Source organism: Herpailurus yagouaroundi, unplaced genomic scaffold (assembly GCF_014898765.1).
Source record: "Herpailurus yagouaroundi ecotype Mexico unplaced genomic scaffold, PumYag 100, whole genome shotgun sequence".
NCBI lineage: Eukaryota > Metazoa > Chordata > Mammalia > Carnivora > Felidae > Herpailurus > Herpailurus yagouaroundi.
The window spans coordinates 85,647,038-85,673,747 of NW_024412391.1; the positions used below are offsets into that span (position 1 = coordinate 85,647,038).

The 26,710-nt window shown below is 40.9% G+C and overlaps 1 protein-coding gene across 5 annotated transcripts in view; it reads right to left on the bottom strand.

Moving 5' to 3' along the window:
* Nucleotides 1-26,710, bottom strand: part of AMPH (amphiphysin) — a 145,758-nt gene that overhangs the window by 109,946 nt on the left and 9,102 nt on the right. For all 5 annotated transcript variants that reach the window (XM_040472997.1, XM_040473001.1, XM_040472998.1 and 2 more), the window contains exon 2: nt 4,276-4,330. The gene's annotated coding sequence lies outside the window, so the exon portion shown is untranslated. The remainder of the gene's footprint in view (nt 1-4,275; nt 4,331-26,710) is intronic.

Sequence of the window (26,710 nt, forward strand, 5' to 3'; positions counted from 1 at the left end):
AATGATCCATTTGTTCCCTAAAGAGCCCATGCTTCTTTCTGCCTCCCTGGCCTCTGTACATGTTTCTTCTACCTGGAAGTCCTTCCAACATCAACCTTAGTCTCCAGTGTATCTTATCACTTGATGACTACTTATACTCCCTTCCTGGGTCCATTTACGTCTAGGTTCTTGACCTGGTCTCCTGTCCCTCAGGTAGGAGTCTGTCCCGTTGTGATGCGCTTCTGTTAAAGTATGTATTACTATGCACATTTGGCCCTTTTGTTTATTTAACTTTCTTCCCGTCTCTGCTGCCAGCTCCATGAAAATAGGTACTGTGTCTTGTCATCTCTGCATCTCCACTCCTAGAACAGCATTGAGTCCATAAACAGGGCTCAATGTGATGTGCGCTGCTAAAATGAACAAGAACACCAGATTTACTTTGCAAACCCAAACATCCGCAAAAATAGTGCCAACCTACAGAGAAGAATGGCACCCAAAGACCAGTGATAAAATGAAGAGTAACCCAATTTCCCAGAGTCCTCGTGGGAGAGATGTGGAGGGTTTCTGAGAGAAACTGGAGCACCTTATGGACAAGGAACCCAAGGCAGCTGAGAACCTGGTGATGTTCCCACCAATGTCCCTGAGACCAGACACAGGGGCCATCACTCCCCAGGGCCAGATCTCCCTTCTCGGTAATGCTGCTTGCATTACAGTACAATTAGTTAGCCGGTGTTCTTTTTTTGTGAAAGCCAGGAGAGTTGGCCATGAAAGCCCTTTGAAAACCCAAATGATGACCCATTTGATGCCTACCCCTTGTCTTTCTGTGTGTTCCCAAACCCCAAAATGTGCTCCAAGGAACATTAATTCTAAGACTTTGAGAAAAACATTCCACAGCCGAATACCTGGTAAAATGCTGCTCACCCCACAGACCTTCTGGAGATAATATGAACATATTAAGGGCCCTGTAGTAATACACTCTGTAATAGCCTGTTTGAAAATTCATTCCAACCAACCTTGACCAAAGTAATGTAAACACAGGTCTCTTTTACAGAGTATCATTTGTTAACAAAATGTGCTCGGGAAAAGCTGCTGTAAGGTCCTCTCTCCTCCATATGGGGATGCAACCATCAGAAGTGGAAGCAGGACACAGTCTGCAACACTGAAAGGGTGCTTTGATGCTGCACCAACGTCTCTCTGGAGCTGACTCTTCACTCAGTGGAGTCTCCTAGATCACGTTAAGGAAAAGAATTCTTCGCGTCTTAAATGCTTAAAGCAGTGATCTTCCTATTCGGGAAGCAAAACTGACCAAAATATATAGACTTTGGGAAGGAGACTGAATTCACCCATTCATTTAACACATTTATCCACATGAAAAAAAAAAAATCATCCAACATAAAGAAAGTCCTGGGCTTGAAATAATCCATGACAGCTTGTGTCCAACAGTAAAAGAAATACCTAGAGTGCCTTCTAGTTTCTGATCGAATTGTTATAAATACCTAGGGTTAATTTTTTTTGAACAGTTAACTATGAGCTCTATGGATCTGTGAAAGTTCTCGGAGCCTTACTTTAAAAACGTAAGCCAAGGCTATCATTTATCATATAGCTGTGTCGGCTGGTTACAAAGAGGTAATATGCCCATGCTTAGCACACAGCCTGGCACGCAGAAGTGCTCATTCCATAGTAACAGTATAGTAAGTTACCATTATCCCACTGGAAAGATGAACTCTCATTTGTGAAACCAATGCCCTACTAACAGTCACATAGCCCAGAGCCTGGATAAGACAGTGGGTAAAAAAAAGCAAGGCTACAACATGGATGTACCTAGAGGGTATTAAGTGAAATAAGACAGTGAGAGAAAGCCAAATACCATATGATTTCACTTATATGTGGAACTGAAGAAAACAAATGAACAAACAAAAGAAAAAAAGAGACCAAAAAACAGACTCTTAACTATAGAGAACAAACTGGTGGTTGCCAGAGGGGAGGTGGATGGGAGGATGGGGGAAATAGGTGAAGGGGATTGAGAGTACACTTATCGTGGGGCACCTGGGTGGCTCAGTCGTTAGGCATTCGAATTCGGCTCAGGGCATGACCTTGCGGTCCATGAGTTCGAGCCCCGCATCGGGTTCTGAGCTGTCAGCACAGAGCCCAGAGCCTGTTCAGATTCTGTCTCTCCTCTTTCTGCCCCTCCCTTACTCACACTCTGTCTCTCTCTCTCTCTCTCTCTCTCTCAAAAATAAACATTAAAAAAATAGAGTACATTTATCATGATGAAAATTGAGAAATATACAGAATTGTTGAATCACTATATTGTACACCTGGAACTAATATAACACTGTATGTTAATTATACTTCAATTAAAAAAAAAAAGCAATGCTTTAGGAGACATGTGGACCAGAGAATGTATCTTGGCCCTGTTGGTTACTAGTTCATGACCTTGGACAAGCTATTTAACCTCTCTGTTCCTCCCTTTTCTTACCTGTAACCCAAAGGCAATGCAAGTACCTGCCTCAGAGCTATCATGAGAATTAAAATTATATGCCCACCCTATAAAAGCTTAAATACATTTTAGTTTTAAAAATAAATTTCATGGGGTGCCTGGGTGGCTCAGCCAGTTAAGTGTCCAACTCTTGATCTGTTTGGCTCAGGTTGTGAGACAGCAAGTACCCATCTTGCTTTGCTAACAGCACAGAGCCTGCTTGGGATTCTCTCTTTCCGTCTCTCTCTGCCCCTCCCCCATTCTCTCTCTCCAAATAAGTACATAAACTTTACAAAAAAATCAATTTCACTAATTTATTATGACTAATTTTTAATTAAGATTGTTAATATCATCATTTCATTACTTACCGCTATCTTTATAATCAATTTCACACATCCACAATGAAACTGTTAGAATAAATCCTTGCAACTGGAACCACTATGTCAAAAGGTACACACACCCCCTTCCCCAAAAGACACACGTAGAGGCTTTTGCCAAACTGCCCTCCCAGGAAAGCTGTCCTATCAGCAGCGTACAAGAGGGGTCTGCTCCCCACAGCTTTTCCGATGCTACGTATCATGGTCTCTTTTTTTATCTCAGTGTCTTTGAACATGTGGAGGGAAAATGGCCGCATCTTCCTTCTGATATCATTTAAATATTCTTTGATTATCCATCTATGAGGATAAGCATTTTTCACACTTACTACCCACCGACCAGTTCTTCTCTGGCTAATTTTCTCTTCATATGTTCTACCTATTTTTTTTTCTTTTAATCAACTGATATTCATTTAGTTTATCTCCTGAGCTCTTAATATCTTGGTTCACTTTCACTAAATATGTTGTCGAAATAATTATTTAAGTATGTATGGAAGTCTGACATATTCTTGAGGTCAAATCTCTCAATCTTATGGTTACCTCTTTTGGGTTACCCTTTGTAAAGACCTTGTCACCCAAGACTAGGGGCTATTAAGTCCATGGTATTTTATTCCAGTCCTTTAGAACATCTCCTTGCATACATATTTAACTCTTTACTAGATCTGTAAGTGAGAAGGACAGACTAGAGTGCGAGGCTGAGAATCTTACTTTCTTCTGAGAGTTTGGCAAGTTTATCCAAGACCCCTGGCAGAGATCCATTCTCCCCTACTACTCTCGAAGTCTGCGCTGTGAGCCATCACATCCACAGGTACACCTGACCCGACTCAGTGCAGGCAGCTGGGCAACAAAGAGCAGGCAGGGACAGAGCATACCTCCCTGCCGCCCTCTTCTCGCCCCACCCACCTCATTCTTTTGACTTGCATGGCTGAGGCCAGAAACCAATGTCACGGCCTCTCTGTCTCTGCCCAGTGACAGGGCTGCAAGTGCAGAAGGTCCCCACAGGTCACAGGTGGTCCAGGGCCTTGATTTCTGATAGCCCTCCATCTGCCTCTGCCACGACTCCTTGCCCCTTCCAGCTGGAGGCCTTGGGTGTGAGTCTGTGAGTGTGCTCCTCTTGGGACACGTTCTCCCTTGAATTGTAAACCAGCTGCAGCTTTTCTTAAACAAGGTCTCAAGCTCACTCGATCTCTCGACGCTTCCTAGAAGTCTCTGGTGTGGGAGGCACTTTTTCCTCCTTTCCAGCATCACAGTAGACATCTTTTTTTCTTGTATATTCTGATTATCATTTCAATGGGATTTGGGGAGTGGGTGGAATGAACACCTGTGCTCAAGTACCCATCTTGCCAGAAAGCCAACTGGCTTTGTAATTAACGCTGAATCCTGCCACTCGTGATGAACAATCTGGGCTTGGGGACATGCAGTAAACAACCCACACACATTTACCTTTGATAGCTGCTAAATATCCTCGGAGTTCTCGCTGAAGCCTGGTACCCTCTGCCTGAAAAACACACAAACACAGAGATGCTAAGCATCTTGTCTATATTTTGCGTGGAAACATGCGAGAGGCAGTAAGTCCCAGAGTTTATTATTACCAGAGGCTCATTCTTGAAAGAGCATAAATATGTACACACACAGACTAAAGAAGGCGCCTGTCAGTGTTGATATTTATAGAGATTTTATTCAGCTTAAAAGTAAAGGAAAAGGCAAGTGACATTTTGCTGAGAATGGAAACTATACCCACCAGACGGCCTCCCATATACTCAAGAACTAGCAAGTCCATAAATTTTGACGCATGGAATACGATAGTAGGAGACCGATCACCACTGTTAAATATGGTAGCTATTAGCCACATGAGGCTGACCACTTGCAATGTGGCTGGTCCAAAGAGAAATGTACCGTAAAGTGTAAAATACCAGATTTCAGAGACTTCTTTCAAAAAAAATCAAATTGGGGGTGCCTGGGTGGCGCAGTCGGTTAAGCGTCCGACTTCAGCCAGGTCACGATCTCACGGTCCGTGAGTTCGAGCCCCGCGTCAGGCTCTGGGCTGATGGCTCAGAGCCTGGAGCCTGTTTCCGATTCTGTGTCTCCCTCTCTCTCTGCCCCTCCCCCGTTCATGCTCTGTCTCTCTCTGTCCCAAAAATAAATAAACGTTGAAAAAAAATTAAAAAAAAAATCAAATTGATATGTTTTATGTCAATTACATGTTAAACTCATAATATTTTGGATATACTGAGTTAAATAAACTGCATTATTGTTTTTGTTTTGAGAGAGAGAGCATGAACAGAGGAGAAGGGCAGGGGAGAAAGAGAGAATCATAAGCGACACAGGGCTCGATTTTACTTCTCCAGGATCATGTCCTGAGCTGAAACCAAGAGTTGGATGTTCAAATGATGGAGCCAACCAGGTCCCCCGATAAACTGTATTATTAAAATTAATTTCATGATTTCTTTTCACTTTTAAGATGTGGCCACTAGAAAATTTTAAATTACGTACGTGGATTGCATTATATTATTATTGGACATCACTAAAATAGAGAACCTCTGAAATAATAAATTTTGACATAGAAATCTTTGTTTTGGTTTGGATAAGGCTTAGCAACTCTGAGACTAAGATTACGCTGCCAGGACTGGAGAAATGAGGCAAGGAAGGAGGAGACCCTTGCATGCATGATCAAGCAGTTGCCACAGTGGGCAGCCCAGCCTCAGTGCCACTGGGAGCTCTGGGAGAAAGTATCAAACACCCTTTAGATATCCTAACTGGGGAGCAAGGGAAATGGGACATTCAGCCATCAACTCCTGTCAGTCATTGGTTGAGGGCTGTTCCTTGTGGGGGGGATACAGGAAAAAAGTCCTCAGACAAACAGCTGCTCTTGCGAGCAGTAGCAACTAAATCCAGTGGGCTCAGAAAGGGTAGCTACTAGGTCCCTGCAACTGAAAATATTTTTAAAATGTGCATTTTAGCCGCACAACCACTCAACAAACTTGCGGAGAGCTAGCACACAGAATGACTCCACCTTGATAATTAATAAAACAGCAACTATAGTTTAAGTCTAACTTGATAGTTAAAAATACAGCAACTATCATAACCACATTCAATTCAGCAAGCATGTGTTGGTTAGCATATAGCAAAAAAAAAAAAAATGTGGGGAGGGGAGGAAGTAAAAAGGGGAAAAAAACCCTACTTCCTTCAATGATTGCAGTCTAGCGGAGGAACCAAAGTATTGAAATAAAAACTGCATTCCAAAGCAGGTTACATTTAGCTCTGCAGTAACCATTCAAAATATTTGGGAGTACAAAGTAAAGACAAAATGCCCATCATGTGTAAAGATAGATAGTAATTAATACAAAGCAACCGTGGAAAGGAATGTTTAAGACTATGGCTATCTGAAAAGGGCTTCTGGATGAGAACATTCTCCTATATGGTATAGTATGCATGGTGTCTCAATATGGTTTAAAATGAAAACTCTTAAGTTTCCCTTCTCCTGTTGAACCATTCAGAAACACCCTATGAAGGCAAACTGCCATAAGCTAGATCAAAACGAAACAAAACACCTTTCTGGATTTCCAAAACATCAAAGATTAGAGTGGAAAACTATGGGGAATGGGTGAGGAGAATGAATAGAAAATATTGATGGTCTTGATTTGTATTTCCCTGATGAGGAGCAACGTTGAGCATCTTTTCATGTGCCTGTTGGCCATCCGGATGTCTTCTTTAGAGAAGTGTCTATTCATGTTTTCTGCCCATTTCTTCACTGGGTTATTTGCTTTTCGGGTGTGGAGTTTGGTGAGCTCTTTATAGATTTTGGATACTAGCCCTTTGTCCGATATGTCATTTGCAAATATCTTTTCCCATTCCATTGGTCGCCTTTTAGTTTTGTTGGTTGTTTCCTTTGCTGTGCAGAAGCTTTTTATCTTCATAAGGTCCCAGTAATTCACTTTTGCTTTTAATTCCCTTGCCTTTGGGGATGTGTCGAGTAAGAGATTGCTACGGCTGAGGTCAGAGAGGTCTTTTCCTGCTTTCTCCTCTAGGGTTTTGATGGTTTCCTGTCTCACATTCAGGTCCTTTATCCATTTTGAGTTTATTTCTGTGAATGGTGTGAGAAGGTGGTCTAGTTTCAACCTTCTGCATGTTGCCGTCCGGTTCTCCCAGCACCATTTGTTAAAGAGACTGTCTTTTTTCCATTGGATGTTCTTTCCTGCTTTGTCAAAGATTAGTTGGCCATACGTCTGTGGGTCTAGTTCTGGGGTTTCTATTCTATTCCATTGGTCTATGTGTCTGTTTTTGTGCCAATACCATGCTGTCTTGATGATGACAGCTTTGTAGTAGAGGCTAAAGTCTGGGATTGTGATGCCTCCTGCTTTGGTCTTCTTCAAAATTACTTTGGCTATTTGGGGCCTTTTGTGGTTCCATATGAATTTTAGAATTGCTTGTTCTAGTTTCGAGAAGAATGCTGGTGCAATTTTGATTGGGATTGCATTGAATGTGTAGATAGCTTTGGGTAGTATTGACATTTTGACAATATTTATTCTTCTAATCCATGACCAGGGAATGTCTTTCCATTTCTTTATATCTTCTTCAATTACCTTCATAAGCTTTCTATAGTTTTCAGCATACAGACCTTTTACGTCACACTCAGATATCACCTCACGCCAGTCAGAGTGGCCAAAATGAACAAATCAGGAGACTATAGATGCTGGAGAGGATGTGGAGAAACGGCAACCCTCTTGCACTATTGGTGGGAATGCAAATTGGTGCAGCCACTCTGGAAAGCAGTGTGGAGGTTCCTCAGAAAATTAAAAATAGACCTACCCTATGACCCAGCAATAGCACTGCTAGGAATTTACCCAAGGGATACAGGAGTACTGATGCATAGGGGCCCTTGCACCCCAATGTTTATAGCAGCACTCTCAACAATAGCCAAATTATGGAAAGAGCTGAAATGTCCATCAACTGATGAATGGATAAAGAAATTGTGGTTTATATACACAATGGAGTACTACATGGCAATGAGAAAGAACGAAATATGGCCCTTTGTAGCAACGTGGATGGAACTGGAGAGTGTGATGCTAAGTGAAATAAGCCATACAGAGAAAGACAGATACCATATGTTTTCACTCTTATGTGGATCCTGAGAAACTTAACAGAAACCCATGGGGGAGGGGAAGGAAAAAAAAAAGAGGTTAGAGTGGGAGAGAGCCAAAGCATAAGAGACTCTTAAAAACTGAGAACAAACTGAGGGTTCATGGGGGGTGGGAGGGAGGGGAGGGTGGGTGATGGGTATTGAGGAGGGCACCTTTTGGGATGAGCACTGGGTGTTGTATGGAAACCAATTTGACAATAAATTTCATATATTAAAAAAAAAAAGAAAAGAAAATATTGATGGTCAACACGTGCATAAATGTAGAGGATGAAGGGGATCCAGGGAAGAAACAGGTGCAGATAGTCCAACATCTCTAACACCACCACAAAAAGAATTTGGGGAAGAAAGAAGTAGGTCTTTCCCACATTGATATCTATTATATGACAAGCACTGTGTCAGATTCTGAGTATATAAGCTGAAAAGATAAGGCTGTGGGAGACTGTATTACTGTCGAATTTACACCTCCTTACCAGACCTGATTTGGGGGAAGATTACACTTCCAGCCCATCAACACCAGCCTTGGCTGCGGGACATGGCCAATTCGATGGGAGCACAAGTGGCACGTCCTACTCCTGAGCAGGTGTCAGAGTCATCACACAGTCCTACCGTTTCCTTCCCCTCTACCCCGAGGCCTGTAACATTCCAGATAGGTGTTGCTTCTCCAGACTGGATCATAGAGAGAAGAGAACTTGAAGCACGACCGCCACTCATATTTTCATGAGCGAGAAATAAAGCTCTGTTGCTGGAAGCCACCGAGGTACTACGAGCACAGCATCACCTGCCCTAAATGGCCTGAGAAAAATGGTTCACCATCAATAGTGGAAATGCTGAAAGATGGAGAAGGCTGAAATCTAACAGAAAAAGAAAAAGCCAACAGAGTTAGCAGAAAAGCACTAAAGGCATTTACACAAACATTGCCGAAAGTAAATCCAATTGGAAGGGTTAAGGACAAAGTGGATGGCTTAGCAAATGGAAGCCCAAGTGCTAGTCAAGTGATAGATAGGTGGATATGAGAGAGCAGCGAGGCCCAGAATCATGCGTCCTAATAGAGGGCAGATAATTTAGAGAGAACACCCAAAACCAGACATGTGACTTACCTGGATGGATCCAGACCCAGATCAATCTAAAGCCTACAGCCCTAAAAGGTGCGATTAGGAGGCTCTGAATCCCCTAAGGCCCCCTTTTTCAAAATGGTAAGTGTACACCTTGGGGGTACTTAGTGGTTTGTCAGGGCACATAGAGCCGTGAAATAAACCTAAAATATATCTCTGGAACATCAATTTACTGAGGTTGGAGGGGAGCAAATGGAGAAGAAACCATTCTTTTGTAATCACTAAGCAACCTGTCATGACGTACGATGAAAAACTACAGAGACTAAACACAGAACTCTAAGACGTCTCCTGTTTTTAGCTGTCTGCTTTAGAGCTCTGCTCCGTGGGTCCTTCCCTGCAAGCGTGCAAAGCACTGAGCTAAGGCAGGGCTCATTTCTACCCAGAAGGATGCTCTCCCCTCGGAAGGTAATACAAAGCCTGCCGCAGTAACTGCTGGTTATGAGACGATACAGCCATGCAGGGTATCTGTAAATAGCAAAAAAGTAGCAGGAAAGGGTGTTCTTTTCCCAAACATTTAAGAAACAAAGCACATCAAGTTAATCCCACAATTGCCTCTTCTTTCAGAACAAGAGAGAGAATGAAAGAATTCAGGCTTCACTCCATACGCTGCATTCACCCAGCCGAAGCAATAAACATTTTTTAAAAAATGAAATGAGTCCCAGAAGAATTTTTTTAGATATCTAAGAGTGGCAGAAAGTTCAAATTATACACTAATGGCTTAAACAGATGAGTTCAATTTAAGCAGATAAACTGAAAGGCTTATTTAAATAACTCTTCTTTGCCAATTATTAAAATCCTTAATTTTCCTCCATGATTATTAAGGTTCATAAATCATTTGGTAATAACCCTATCGAATTTCATCTAAAATTCTGCCTGAATCAGAAAGTAAAAGGCTCTGGAGAGAAACTGTTCACCTATAATATGCCACAGACAAGTTCTTCTGCACAAAACCTATTGCATAATAAAACTTTCTTAACATCGTTATCCTATGTGAATCACAAAGATGTTTTAAATTAGAAATAAATTCTTACAGCTAAGCTCAGATTTCACTGCATCTGAAATTTGTTCCATATTCCTCTGAAAATTACCATTTCAGTAATTCAGCCTTGAATTATGTATTGCACAGAAAACAAATTCAAAATTCCACAACCTACAACTACATGAGTACATTTTCCCTTCTATTTCTTTATGTCATTCCCTATAAGGTAAGCTCAAACTATTATTCTAACTTGGGGTCACATTCTCCTCAGGTCTTAAGGTAACATGAGGCCAAGTGAGTCTACTCTCTTTTTTTAATTTTTATTTTTGAGAGAATAAGAGACAGAGCGTGAGTGAGGAAGGGGCAGAGAGAGAGGGAGACACAGAATCTGAAGCAGGCTCCAGGCTCTGAGCTGTCAGCACAGAGCCAGAGGCAGGGCTCAAACCCACAAACCAAGAGATCATGACCTGAGCTGAAGTTAGACGTTTAACCGACTGAGCCACATAGGTGCCCCTAAGTGAGTCTATTCTAATTAAGTTGTCTGATTGCCAACTAATACTCTTCTTTAGACAAGATCTAAGAAGGACTCACACCTACTGAAGGACCCTGTAGGCATATGGTATAATAACAAAGCTCTGGTGTTAGAGGTTCTTCATTTATTTTTTCAATTGGATCATTTATCAGTGTCAGCAGCTGCTGTTTCTCCAGCCCAGACAATGCCCAGGCCTCACTTTCTTCCCACACAGCCAAGGGAATTGGCTTGCTTTTCCTTCCTCATTAAAGCTACTCCTACCCACGCTCTCCCTTGGGTGTCACACTCTTGCAAAGCTAGGGAGAAGGAAGCAGTCTCCATAGTTCCCTTCTGCCAAGCTGTCCTGGAAAACAAGACCGGGTCATTTTGGGTTTCATCGTGGAGATAATCAAAACTTAGCAGGCATGCAAAAAGTGTACAAGGTTTTAAAACCTTACAAAGGTCTGAGAATTACTGCCTCCAGTCAAAAAATCTCTTTATTCCCTTGCTGAGTAGTATCTTGAGGCTGTTGCTTTCTTCCCTTACTCCTGTAAGCACTACTCATGATAGCCACCTCCCCGCCAAGAATGAAGTTTAATTATTTAATGAATTATTTAATAAAATCTAATTAAATAGGTAGAGAAAGAACACTGCAGGTACACCATCATGGAAGTTTTCAGACATCCAAAGAAATCACAGTCCATACCTAATTAAATGTGTTTCCAAATTGTGTGACATCAGATTGGTCCTTAGTAGCACCAATTCCTTAATTATTTGTATATATGCCTTGGGGTAGTTGGGGTAGGCAAGGAGAGAGGAGCAGGTTCCCAGACCTACTGGGCTCCTGGATACATCTCATTCATGTCTCTCTTCAGCACCTTGGACAGCCCTTCAAACTCTTCAAAGATTTAACTTCTGTAGAATCAAAGGACCATTACCGCATCAGTGTTTCCTATGGCACTCTGGTAAGTGAACAGAGGAATTACAGACAGGTTTTCTTCAAGGTGAGCCAAGCTCCTGGTAAGAAGAGCCACCACAGACTCTGAACCACGGAAGTGTCTCAAAGTCCTGTCATAGGCACTGGGTTTAAAAGCAGGGCTGCATTTAGCTATTTGATGATTAATGAGTTAGGTTGTTTATTGTTAGATGCACTAAATTCTGAAGCATTAAAAATATACTAATATTTGTTAATACTTATGCCTAGAACTTCAGGATCCATAAAGAGGTACCATTTTGTTAGCTCACCTTTATCCCAGTTACTTCAGACATCCATGTTATTCAACCAGAGTTGAGGCATTAATTTGATTAAATTGTAGGCACAATGCATAGAATGAATTAATAATTTCTAAGGAACTAAACTCAGGGGAGCAATCACTGAAAATTCAGGGGCAAGCCCACATTCTGCCATGTACATGACACTTCTGTGCAATGGTGTGTACCATACAGCCCTGGCTGTACTTGCAAAATCAAACCCAGTGAGCTTTATTTGCAAGGTTATGCATGTCTAGCCAACCACCTTAATCAATAGGTATTTAATACCTATTAAACAAGCAAGGACTTTTTGAACTGACTTTTTAAAATGTGGTAAATGTAGAGGTGCCTGAGTGGCTCAGTCAGTTAAGCATCTGAATCTTGGTTTCAGCTCAGGTCACGATCTCACAGTTCGTGAGTTTGAGCCCCACATAGGGCTCTGTGTTGACAGTGTAGAGCCTGCTTGGGATTCTCTGTCTTCCTCTCTCTCTCTCTCTCTCTCTCTCTGCCCCTCCCCTGCTCACTCTCTATCCCTCTCAAAAAAATGAATAACCAACTTTAAATATGGTAAATGCAGTACTTATTTACATTTATAGGTAACTTTTGTTATAAAAAGAAAAAGATGGACTGGAAAAAAGAAAACGCCACACACATTACAGGAATATTTTCATTAACTTGCCTCTCAGGAACTGTGAGTTGACAGCCAACAGTATTGGCATATAAAAGTTGGATCTGAAGAGATATAATGTCACAAAGTTGTGATTTCACAAAGGTAAGTCCTATCATCTCATCTGTGATCATGAGCATATAGAAGTTCCCATAGTTACATTATGATTTTTGGCCTTTACTGACATTTTTCTCTTGAAAAGGCTAAGTAACATAACAAAGTTAAAACTGGTCCAATTTCTCAAAATTCAGACAGGTTAACTCAATCTTGAAAGCCATGTTAGTAAGATTTCTTACCATTTTCGAAGCTTAGAAAAAAATTAGGTTATCAAAGAGATAAGGTTTAATAGAGCCATAATCAGCACCTTGATTAACAGATGACTAATCTGAATCTACTTATGATCAAAGATAACATTAGCCTATTGAACAGTACAGGTACTATTAGTCTGTGAAGAAACAGAGCTCTCTCTCTGTTACAAGTTCAGATGCACTTAAATTGGAAGATGATAGTTTTTCAAAGGTAAAAGCAGCAGGGTCTCTAATATTAACATTTTTTTTCCACGCTTTGAACTCTTTGTAGTTAACAGGAGCCATCATTAAAAACCTAGCACTGATCTCAAAGAAAAATTTTTCCATTAAAAAATTTTCTTGGGGCGCCTGGGTGGCTCAGTCAGTTGAGCATCCGACTTCAGTCAGGTCATGATCTCTTGGTTTGTGGGTTTGATCCCTGCTTTTGGCTCTGTGCTGACAGCTCAGAGCCTGGAGCCTGCTTCGGATTCTGTGTCTCCCTCTCTCTCTGCCCCTCCCCGGCTCATGCTCTGTCTCTTTCTGTCAAAAATAAACATTTAAAAGAATTTTTTTTAATTTCTTTTGGCATATATTAATGCAACAGAGATGAGAGAGAGGAAATCTAAGTGGGTTTTGAAATCACATTCATGGGCTAATCATGGTAGGGGGTGGTGCATGGACAGGTGATAGACATCAGAGAACATCTCAGTTTCCACAATTTTATCCCAGATTCCTAGCCCAATTTCCAACTATCCTTGTCAGCAACTCCAAGTAATTATGATCGGAAAACCAAATCTAATATACTATTTACCTTTTAACAAAACAAAACTAGAAAGCTAGCTACTAGTAGTTCCATATACATTTTTTCCACATAGCTTCCTTAAGCCAACTAACTTGAGTTCATACAAATCTCTATTCTGGTCTTCTGGAAAGCTGGCCCGCTTGTGTGTGTAAGGGGATAGAATTGCCCAGTTAGAACTATTAAAGTCACCACATGGATGCTGGATACAACTTGACGGTATACTTTATTGCCTTTAGGCAACTGAGTTTGTGATCCCTGAAAAGTCATTCCAATTTCTTGTGTGTGTGTGTGTGTGTGTGTGTGTGTGTGTGTGTGTGTATTTGATGCATAAGGAGCTTCATAGGTATTATATAAACCCCTTTTCAACCTTTACCTTAATACCGAGGGCATAGTGTTTAATATAGCAGGGAGGAAACCGACCCAGAAATTAAGGGAAACTCCATGGGACTCCCACCCCAAGCATGGCTTCTTGTCCTGTGGCTTATTGTTCAGTGTCCCCTTCTGTGGGACCATGAACATGTCCACAGTAGAAAGGATGTAAAAGTTTTAGAAAAACAACTGCTATGTCAAGTTATTAATGAGATGTATTGATGAGAAGGAAGGAGGTATCTTGGAATTCATTACTCCAGTCATAATATAACATCCAGAACATTCCTGAGACTGCCATTTATGATACAGTAGTTTGTTAGAGCTACCATAACAAAATGCCACAAACAACAGAAATTTATTTCTTCATAGCTCTGGTGGCTAAAAGTCCAAGACCAAGGTGTTGGCAGGTTTGGTTCCTCCTGAGGACTCACTCCTTGGCTTGCAGACAGCTACCTTCTCGCTGTGTCCTCACGTGGCTTTGTATGCATGTATCCTTGGTGTCTCTCCTGCTCCTTATAAAGACATCAATCTTAGTGGAGTGGGACCCACCCATATGACTTCACTTAATCCTAGTAATGACCTCTCAAATGTCCTAATCTATAAATACAGCCACAACTCTGAAGTGTGCTGGCGGTTAGGACTCCAATATATAAATTTAGACATACACAATTAAGCCCATAATAATATTCTCAAAGCAAGCCTTTAGTAGAGCAATATGACCACAAGGTCTAACACTTACTGACTGGTCCCTTTGTTCCAGATACTGTCCTAAGTGCCACAGCTCTATCACCTCATAATCCTCAAATTAACGCCATGAAGTCAGCACATTTTTACCAGTGAGAAAACCGAGGCATAGAGTCTGAGAAACCTGCCCAAAGGTCATACATCTGGTAGACAGCAAGCCAGTATTGGAGCCTGGGTAGTTTAAACAGCCTGTGGGTTGTTTAAACTCCACAATACGCCTCCAGAGCCCACATGCCTCCTGCCCTCTACCATCCTTTGTCTCCAGGCTACAAAGACACAAATGACAGCTGAGGATAAATGAGGCTGTCCCAAGAAGAATCAACTGTTGATCAATGAGAATAATTTAACTAAAGACCATTTTCTGCGCTACCATGGTACTGTTCTAATCTTTAAATTAAAATACTGACTGTTCATGTGTTTCTTCACAAAGCTCATGGTTCCACAGAGTACATTCCATGAGATTCATATAGCACAGATGGGTTAAATGGATGGGTTCTGGCACCACAACGCCTGTTAAAACCTGAGCTCTGTAACTTCTAACTGTGCAACCTTGGGCCATCCACTGAACCTCTCCAACCCTGTGATTCCTCATCAGTAAAATGAAGATGGTAATAGTACTCACTTCCTAGAGCTATCACAAAGGCCGAGGGAGACAGCCCATGGAAAGTATCAGCAGAGGGCCAGGCACACACGATGCATTTGGTAAATGTTGGATACCACGATTATTATTCTACATAATATTTTCCAAATGCGAAAATATGCAAAGAATAGGTGTTCCAGAAGTGCTTGACTGAACTAAGTTTGCTACATGTTATATTATAAAGAAATATCTTCATGAGGAATACACAAAACCTCCCCAAAACAAGCTACTTGGGATTTTAGAATGCTTCCTTTATTTTTATGTCTAAGTCTAAAATACACAGTTTTGCTTTCCAGGAAGACTATTTTTTTTAATAGCTTTAAATGTTGCAGCAATAGGGGCGATGGGTGACTCAGTCAATTAAGTGTCTAACTCTTGATTTTGGCTGAGGTCATGATCTCTCGGGTCATAGGATTGAGCACTGGATCAGACTCTGCACTGTTAGTGTGGAGCCTGCTTGGGATTCTCTCTCTATCCCCCTCCCCCACTCACTCGCTCTCTCTCAAAATAAATTTAAAAAATGCTGCAGTCAGTAATAGAGGATCCTAAAGTACATGGGAATAATTTCTGCAGATATGTAAGAGCCACTGAACAATGGATCTAAGAAATACCAAGCCAATATGATAAACTGCTGTAAGGAAACAAGATAGGATGAATACCAGTGGCCAAAAGAATGATCAAGTTCATGCCCATAATGAAAGCTTTTGTGACATATACTCAGTTTTTTCATACACAAAGCAGAATTGTAATTGTGGAAGGCTAGGAGAATCAAGTGAGACAGTGTTTGTACAAAACGCTTTATAAATGGCTAGGCCTATTTGTGGAAAGTCTTAATAATAAGAAATACCTCATCACTGCTGTTACCTAAGCCAGTCAGACAGGGCTTGGAAATTTGTCAATTCTTAAAGCTCCTTAGGAAATTCTTATAATGATCCAGGTTAAGAACATATTCAAATAGATGTGCAATTAAGGAAACCATTATCTTTACTATATTGATATCATCTCAGGCTTGCATCCAACTTGTTACTACCATATGATGGCTCTTTAGAGACACAAGTCAACTGTGCGAGCTGGTTCAGAAGTCTGGAGTGGGGCCCGGGAATCAGTATTTTGACAAGGACTCCAGGTGATTTTGATGGTTATTTGGGAACCTCTACTGCAGTTCGTCGCTGTGTCTACAATGTAATTGACAGTTAGTGTGTTGATGCAGCTGTCGTATGAGATGGCCAAAAAGACACTTAAAAATATGTCTGGCTCCAGGTTTCTGTCAGTTACCATCAGACATTCCTTCTAAGGCACCCATCACTTAGATTGGAACTCCTACGCACAGTGTATGTGGGGTGTGCGGGCTGACTGATGAGAGAATCACAGACAATGGGAACAATAATACTGACACAAACCTGAAAGTCAATTGCAGCGTGTCTATGCAGATTTTTTTTTTTTTGAAAATTTTTTTTTCAACGTTTATTTATTTTTGGGACAGAGAGAGACAGAACATGAACGGGGGAGGGGCAGAGAGAGAGGGAGACACAGAATCGGAAACAGGCTCCAGTCTCTGAGCCATCCGCCCAGAGCCCGATGCGGGGCTCGAACTCACGGACCGCGAGATCGTGACCTGGCTGAAGTCGGACGCTTAACCGACTGCGCCACCCAGGCGCCCCGTCTATGCAGATTTTCAAGGCCATTTCAGACAGTCTTCCCGGGCTCAGATGAGAGATATCTCTACTTCTCTGCATCCCATTACCACAACAATACAGTCAATCTGGGGATCATTTCGAGAACATCCAAACTAGGTAATACGCTTACTTCACAAGGGGAAGCGGAAGACATATGGAATTGGTCTCTAACTGGATGCTGAGGAATGGGGTATGAAACCCTGCCCAGCTGGCACAGTTAATTAATGTAGTCAAGTAAAACACAATTAAAGAGAAGTAACAGCACAGGATAGACGGAAGGGAATGATCAAAGTAATAACACAAAGAGCTTCCTCTAGAAGTGATTTCTTAAATGGGTAACAGACACTAAAGGGAGCTGCACAAATAGTGATCCTTGGAATGTCTGCAGTTTGGGCCAGATTTTGGTTAGGTTTCAACTAGACCTTTTTATTTACATACGCCATAACTAAGGAGATATTCTTGCAGATGTGGCAAAACAAGTAAGAGTAAAGAGGATAAAAGATGGATAGGTTTTCCAGGAAATGCTTTTGTTTTCTTCCTCCCCTCTAGCACTATGGACAGCAACACCCTAATAGTCACAGGAAGCAAGCAGACTCCTTTTGCTCCTATGAAGCCAATGAGCACAATAGAAGAGGCCTAATGGATGTGTCCAAAATGCAATAAATAGAGACACTATAGAGAAATGTAGGGGAATTTGAAGCGCATGGGCCAATATATTCTTTTGACACCTATAGATTTCCATTCTCTGTTCCCTCCCATAGAAGTCGGTTGTATTGGCAATCACAGTGGGTCATACTTACCAAAAAAGGAATCTAAATCAAGACTATACACACAAAACACATCTTTGCCATAAAAACAAGATTATACAGGAGGCTTACAGTCTTAACTAGGGGACTAGTGGCCAGATTATATTCCCTTGCTTTTTGCCACACGGTGGATGTACTACATATAAATCAGTTAAACTAAGAGCCTTGTAGCTGAGCATATAGCCACTTCATGAATATTTAACACACAATGCAAGCTTGATTACAGAATGAGAGCCTGGTGGTCACAGCCAGTAGACACCCACTGAGCCCAGGGAGTCTAGATGGCAATGGGATTGTGGGAATGCATAGAAATCACTTTTTCAAAGAATACCAACTGGAGTGAGAGTAAACTTGGGCGCTAATGTTAAGTGATGAAACTAGGATACCAAAATGCATCATGATGGAAGTACAGGAATATCACCTCAGAACCCTTTGTCTTCTTTGTACTATCTTAACTGCTTATAAAGAAAGAAGACTTTTGCACACTAGACCACCAGCTTGACAAAGACAAGAACTATGACTGATTTGTTTATTATTTTGTTTCCAAAGCCTTGTGCTTAGTAGACACTCAATATTGATGTGTTGAGTCAGCCAGGAAATGCTTTTTTGAGAAAGAGGCGGCGGGGGGGGGGGGGGGGGCAGGGGTAGAGAGAGAGCGAGACAGAATTCTAAGCAGGCTCTGCACTGTAGAGCAGAGCCCCAAGCGAGGTTCAAACCCACAACCATGAGATCATAACCTGAGCCGAAATCAAGAGTCAGATGTTTAACCAACTGAGCCACTCAGGTACCCCAGAAATGCTTTTGATATATACTTATCCATGGGGAAGTTCTTTCTGGCCTGTTACAAATATTTACCTATTGTCTTCAGTGAACTGTCCAGCTCCTAATTCATGTCAATCCCTCCAATTGTGTACTAGAGCCCATCTCCAACTGCCTACTCAAGGACATGAGTCAGTTGTTGTTCCTCCCTTTCTCTGTGATTCATCACATTTTCCTTCTATACTAAATGAGTCCCATTAGTATCCCTAGAATTTTGCCATCGTAAGAAAAATGTTCTCTTGACCCCATTTCCTCCCCCAAGTTAGTTTTATTTACTTGCAACCCTTTAAATTTTTTTTAATGTTTATGTATTTTTGAAGGACAGTGAGACAGAGCATGAGCAGGGGAGGGGCAGACACACACACACACACACACACACACACACACACAGAATCCAAAGCAGGGTCCAGGTTCTGAGCTGTCAGCACCAGAACCCAATGCGGGGCTTGAACTCATAACTGTGGGATCATGGCCTGAGCCAAAATCTGCCACCCAACCAACTGAGCCATCCAGGCGCCCCTTACCTGCAACCCTTTAAAGCAAAACTTGAAAACTTGCTGTCTCTACACCTCCTGATACTCTTCACCTTGCTCTACATACTCTCTACTTGCACAAGAAAACCTGGGGCTTTTTTCTCTGTAATTCTCATCATTTTCTAGAAAACAATATAATCTGCTTATTTCTTATGTTTTCTTTATTGTCTATCCCCGTGTTTTGGAATATAAGATCCAAACATGGACCTCTGTCCTCACTCAAGTGACCTTTGTCTTGACTCAAGCTTCCCAAAGATCTGGGTATATTCCCGACAAGAAGACACTCAATAAATGTAAGACAGAGGGATGTCTAGGTAGTTACAGATTATAGTTCTGAACCTGCAGCCACATGCTATCATGTATCAAGCAACCTGCAAAAATTCCCTGAAAGTTGATATTAAGAGAAAACATTGTAAATGTTGGAAAATATTTGCACAGTAAGATGGTTTTCAATATTACGGAATTCTCACAGAAACTTATGGAGAGCTGGAACTAGAAGGATCTCTAGGTAAACTTTATTCCCAGAGATGCAGACACATACCAATTCTCTTACAGAGTATTGTGCAATCATGGAGTTTAAACTTTAATGGAAAAACCCAGTATAAACTCAAGCAACAAGACTCAACAACAAAGTTTCTCAGAAGCAATGAACTAGTATCACTTCAAAATATTAATGCTCTGCAGTAAAAACATCCTACCAGAGAAGAGTGAGCTTGCTCCAAAATATACTTGTAAAAAATGCTAACACTGGAGAACGTAACTGGGATTCAAGGACTGAAAAACTTCCTGCATAATTAAGATGACTTATATTAAATTAGTAAATGTATGCAAAGCTCTTGGAAGATTGAAAATATTATATGTGCCAGCTGATATTTATGGAGTAGCATAGAACTAAGGCAGCTCCAGAATCCAGGAAGGGGCCAGAGCCTTGTTCTAGTCTTGATAACCCAGGTTATAATCAACTCTAAGCCATATCAGACATTCTCCAAGGGCTACTTTGCTGCCAAAAATGAAGATAAAAGAAGTCAAGTAAATGACAGTGAAGAGGGGCTTTGGTATTGAATTGGTAAGGAGGCACGGAATATCCAAGACAAAGAGTGAAGACAGAGAATATGTGTGACAGGAAGGATATACTTACTAAGTACCTAATAGGTGCCAGAAGGCATGGAAGATTTTTTTAAATGACTAAGACAGGATGTCTTCCTTTACATATTCTGTAATGTAATGAGGACATACACACTGTTATATAAGAAAAATGGAACAAGAGTTATCAGATGAAGTACAAAAGAAATACACTACAGGAGTATACAGAGGAAGAGAGATGTGGACTGAGGAGACTGGAAAGACATCAGGTAGGAAATACCGTGTAAGTTGACTGTAAGGGAAGGTGGGATTTGAACACATGGGGATGGTGGATCAGGCAAGGACAGTTCAATTCCAAGGAAGCGCTTGCAGTGGGGGAACTGGAAGAAGAGCTTGGAAGTAAGCAGTCTAGTCCCTAAAGGACACCATCAGACACAGGCCACCAACTCTTCACTCTACCAACTTCCTTTCTGCCTTTCATTATACCACAGCATCTGGATTCGAACCAGCCTCCCTAATGTGGTACCTAAAGAGAATTGCCATCTATATCACTGATAGGCTGTTTCTGCCAAATACTATAAGGGACAGTGTGATCAAATATTATAAGAAACAGTATGATAAAATCAGAGGAAGGCTAAAGAAAGGTTTAGTGAGAAAACGTGAGAGAGTGCGGAGGCTGCTTGGGATTCTCTCTCCCTCTCTCTCTGCCCCTCCCCCATGCACTCTCTATCTCCCTCAAAATAAACAAACCTAAAAACAAAAATAAAAACCAATTCATGCCCTAAAAACAGGGAACGGAATAAAAAGACAAAGACTAACCAAGCAGAATCTTCTCAAAGTTGTATTATTCTCAAAGAATAATACATATTCTTAAAAGGCTCACTTAAGGGACTTACTCCAGACAGGTCAGAGATTTTTCTGAGATAGAATGTATGGAGTCAGACATGTTTTAAAGAACAGAGAGAGTTACTCGTAGGGAGGTTTTTGGGTAGGTGTAGATTGAGTATTAATACACCACTCCACTATCACTCTTGCTTTATTATACTTCATTCAAGAAAAAAAAAAAACTTTTCACCACCCCATTTCTTTTTTTTTTTAATTTTTTTTTAACGTTTATTTATTTTTGAGACAGAGAGAGACAGAGCACGAACGGGGGAGGGTCAGAGAGAGGGAGACACAGAATCTGAAACAGGCTCCAGGCTCTGAACTGGCAGCACAGAGCCCGACGCAGGGCTCCAACTCGCAGACCGTGAAATCATGACCCGAGCCGAAGTCGGCTGCTTAACTGACTGAGCCACCCAGGCGCCCCTTCACCACCCCATTTCTATGCTGCTTTCTTGCTCTATAGACTATTCACTCTCTGTTGGACAGGTTTCATAGAAGGCATGACTTTTGGTAGGAGCTTCTCTTACACACTCTGCTGCAAGGTCACCAAAATTCTGTCCTGCTGGTCTACCATGCCCACTTAAGACCTTGGCAGGTCCTCATCCAGCGTCAAAACACTTCCTTTCCCTCCATTTGACAGCTTTGTCCATTATATAAAGGACCCAAAGGTAAGTGTCTGATCCAATTTAAACCTTGTTATGTTTTGCTAAAGGATATCAACCAATGGGCAATAAACTGAATGTAAAGAATTAGCCCCGTATCCCACACTTAATAGCGTTCACGAAGGTCATGATGGCATTTCAAATAGTTAGGCCACTGCAATCTTAAAGAGCCCTCCTATTTCTACATTAACATAAATTAAATATGTTGGCCCTGGCCCTGAACAAATGATTTCTTTTCAAACACATAACCTAGAATAAAGTTTATTTTAAATGAAAGTATTAAAAGCAGACAACAGGAGGAAAGTGTTATATAAATAATCAACCTGTGATTTGTACCAGAGGTGCCCTGGAATGAGTGAGCCCTCATCCCAGGATAGAGAATTCCTCCATGACTTACTTCAGTGGCCACAATCCAGGGTAATTAGGGTCAATTTTAACCACGCTGTGAATGTCTTATTACACTTCTCATAAGAAATTCCTAATAAGATGTAAAGGAACCACATTTTTATTCTTTAGGGACAATACAAACAAACCACATATTTTTAACTGATAACTGTCATTCTATTAAAGTCTAAAAAGAAGAGTGTCCAATAAGTTAACAGACTGTATTAACTGCTGCCTTTCCTTTAGGACATTAATAATGCTTATTATTTAGTATACTTACACGTATAGCAATACTTATATATTTGGTATAATGTAGCCCATAGGTCATCCCATAGACATGGATATTTTTATAGACCCAATTATAAAATTGAATCAGTGCCAACATTTAATAATTGAGTTATTTCCACTGGTGCACGGCCAAAGTTAGTGGGGGTAGGGAAGAAACAGTCAAAAGTCAGGTGCCAGAAGCCAGGACAGAGCACTCCTAGGAGGCAGGCATACCACCAGACAGGGGGGAAAGCTCTGCTGGTGTGCCAAGTGGGTGATAAGTCTTGGCCAACCATCCTAGATTACAGAGGAGGGGCAAAGTGCAGGCTGATGTGAATCAGCCCCAGCCAAATAGCAGAGAACACTCCTGGTTGGTACAACACAGGAAACGAGAAGTTAGCCCACATGGTCAGGAGACTAGTTACATAAAGTGTATCACACAAATAAATATATATTGGGAATAATGGAAGCCAGATGGCTCATCTCAAAGAAGGAGGTACAAATATGAAAAGAGGGAAGACTAAAAGCAGGAGATATTGAATTGTAATTGGAGATATCATGGTTTCAGAGAGATGAAAAAATACAGAGAGCGTGTAATAAGTTTATGTGTGTTTATTCTGTTCAGTTAGAAGACTTATAGAAGCACGATACCCTAAAAGCAAAGAATATACCCAGCACTCAGGTCTTGGTTTCTAAATGTCATTCTCAACTTAGGGAAAAAAAAGACCAGGTCTCCTAAGAAACCATTCATTGAAGGCTGGGGAGGACAGGCACAGCATGAAGCTGGAAAAGAAAAAAGAAAAGAAAAGAAAAAGGAAAAAATGTTCTCAAAGAATGGGGACATGTATAAAGGACACAGGAGTCACCACTGGCAGTTCCCACTGGCCAAATTTAGGGCAACTGTGCTGCAAAACAACTAATAATAATGTATTACAACCCACTGAATAAAATAGGAATCTCTATGTCCATACTAATACAATTAGAGGAGAAGGGAACATTTTACCAAGGAGTAGAATGCTAACTAATAAGTGTTGAAGGAATTGGGGCAGGGGACGGGGAGAATCACCATTTAGCAACCATTAGAGTAACAGCTGATTAAGACAAGAAGCTTCAACAGATAAAAGTAGTAGCGAAACTTTTCAGAAGGAATAGGTTATTTACCGAGTCTCAAAGCGTATCCCCACAAAATACTTCTTAGGTACTTACTAAACACTAGGGCAACCTGGCAGGCAGCCTCTTTTTAACCAAGTGATAAAAGTGGATATCCAAAGTAAAGGCAAAAATCAACATCATGTGCATCCTGAAATCATGCACTGGGAAGAACACAGCATCACTTCTGTAGAAATCCTGCCAGGAGGCATCACATGAAGCTCATCCTGAGAGATTATCAGGCAAACCTAAGTCGAGGGACATTCTACAAATAAACACTGCTCTGTACTCTTCAAAAATCTGCAGATCATGAAAGACAAGGAAAGGCTGAAGAATGTCTCCAAATTTAAAGAAGCTAATGGGACTTGACAAGTAAATGTCAGTATGACCCTGGAGTGGCCCCTAGACCTTGAAGAACATAAGTGGACAATATGTTGCAAGTAATTTCTCCCAGTCTGTAGCTTGTCTTTTCATTCCCTTAACCAGGTCTTTCTCCGGGTCTTTCTCAGATCAAAAGCTTTGCCATAGACAAAATCTGGGGTTTGTGCATTAGGTGGTAATATGGGATTCATGGTCATTCACTAATTCTGATGGATTAGCTGTGGTTTTGTAGAAGAGTGTCCTTTTTGTATACTAGATAGGTAACATGTGCATGGATGGATGGATGGATGGATGGACAGAATGATAAAGAGATTGGGAAATCTGAGGTTATACAACAGTTCTGTGTACCATTTTATAACTTCTAGTGAGATTAAAATTATTTAAAAAAATAAAACATACAAAACCAATTGGGGAAATTCCATGTAAAATATGGATTTGATCTTCTCTAGGAAATCAGATGTGGCAACCTGGGTGACATTCTCATGTGACAGATGTGAGCTGGAGCTGACAGCTGCTTTTTTACACCCTATGAATCCTATAAGGCAGCCCAGTCCTCACCACTCACTGTTTCACTACTTGTCTACTTCGCTCATTTATGTTCCCTCCCCAGCTCTACAACAGTATGAGTCTCTGGCTTTTACCGTAGAGCACCTTTATCTGATACAAGCAGTAGGCAGTAAACTTTTTCTGGGTAAAGGTGTGAAAGGGGATGTTTCTCACCAGAAAGTTTTATGGAGATAATTATACACAGTCACATTGAGTTGGAGAAAGAAATACAGAGATCCTTTGTATCCTGTCCGCAGTTTCGATGTTGCACAACTATAGTAAGAACAATATCAAAACATAGATAGAATCCACCAGTCCTATTCCCCTACTTTTTACTTGTACTCATGCAAACATGTGTATTTAGTTCTACACAACCTTATCCCATGTATAATTTCATGTATCCATCGTCACAGTTAGGACACAGAACTGGTCCACCAGGACAAGGATGACCTGTGTTAACTTAATATAACCACACCAGTCTCCCTTCTCCCATCCCTAACCCCCGACAACCACTAATCTTTCCTCCATTTCTGCCATTTGGTCATGCCAAAATATCACGAATGGAATCATATAAAATGTAACCTTTTTTTCACTTGGCATAATTCTCGAGAGATTCATCCAGGCTACTACATCTACCAGTAACTTCATTTTTATTGCTGAGTGATATTCCATGCTTTGGAAATACAACAGTCTGTTTAACCATTCACTTCTTGAAGGACATCTGGGATGTTTCCAATTTAGGGCTATTACAAATAAAACTGCTACAAGCATTTGTGTATAGGTTTTTGTATGAACTTAAGTTTTCTTTCCTCTGGGATAAATGTGTAAGAGCGCAGTTGTTGGGTTAGATGATAGCTGTAATTTATTTTTTATTTTTTTTTTAACGTTTATTTATTTTTGGGACAGAGAGAGACAGAGCATGAACGGGAGAGGGGCAGAGAGAGAGGGAGACACAGAATCGGAAACAGGTTCCAGGCTCTGAGCCATCAGCCCAGAGCCCGACGCGGGGCTCGAACTCACGGACCGGCGAGATCGTGACCTGGCTGAAGTCGGACGCTTAACCGACTGTGCCACCCAGGAGCCCCTGTAATTTTTAAAGAAATGGTCAAAATGTTTTCCAGTGTGGCTGTATCATTTCACCCGAGATATGAGTAATTCATTTTCTCCACATCCTTGACAACATTTGATGTTCTTTAGTATTATCACTAATTTTTATTTTAGCCATTCTGAGGTATATAATGATACTGTATTTTAATTTTCATTTGCCTGATGGCTAAATATATGTTCAACATTGTTTTTTTTTAACTTATTTATTTTTGAGAGAGAGACAGAGAGAGCAAGTCAGGGAGGGGCAGAGAGAGGCAGAGGGAGAATCCCAAGCAGGCTCTGCACTGTCAGCACAGAGCCTGATGTGGGGCTTGAACTCACAAACCGTGAGATCATGACCTGAGCCCAAACCAAGGGTTAGACACTTAACCAACTGAGCCACCCAGGCGCCCCTAGGTTCAACATTTTATGAATTGCTTATTTGCCATCCAGATATCCTCTTCAGTAAATGTCTATTCATATCTTTTGACTACTTTCTAACTGGATTGTTTGTGCTTTTTGCTGAGTTTTTAGAGTTCTTTCTATGTTCCAGATACCTATCTTTTTATTCTCTTAACAGTTCATTTATAGAGCAAAATATTCTGGTTTTGATGAGATCCAACTTATCAAATTTTCCTTTTTTGGATTGTGCTTTTGGAGTCAAGTCTAAAAACCTCTTTGGTAAGTTCTACATTCTGAAGATTTTCTCCTATTCTTTTTTCCAGAAGTTTTAAAACTTTATGTTTACATTTAAGTTCTTGATTCATTCTGAGTTAAATTTTACGTAAGGGTGCATGTTTGGGTCAAGGTTCATTTTTTTGTCTATGGATGTCCGATTACTACAACACCATTTATTGAAAAGACTTTCTTTCCTCTATCGAACTGCCTTTGTACCTTTTTCAAAAATCAGTTGAGTGTATTTGTGTGGCTCTATTTCTGGGCTACCTGTTCTGTTCCATTACTTATGTATCTATCCTTCTGCTGATATCAAACTGCAGCAATATAAGAGGATTTAATATTGAAATAGAATGGATTCTTCTCTCTTTATTCTTGTCTCTATTCTAGGGTCTGGATGCTTCCATATAAATTTTAGAATAAG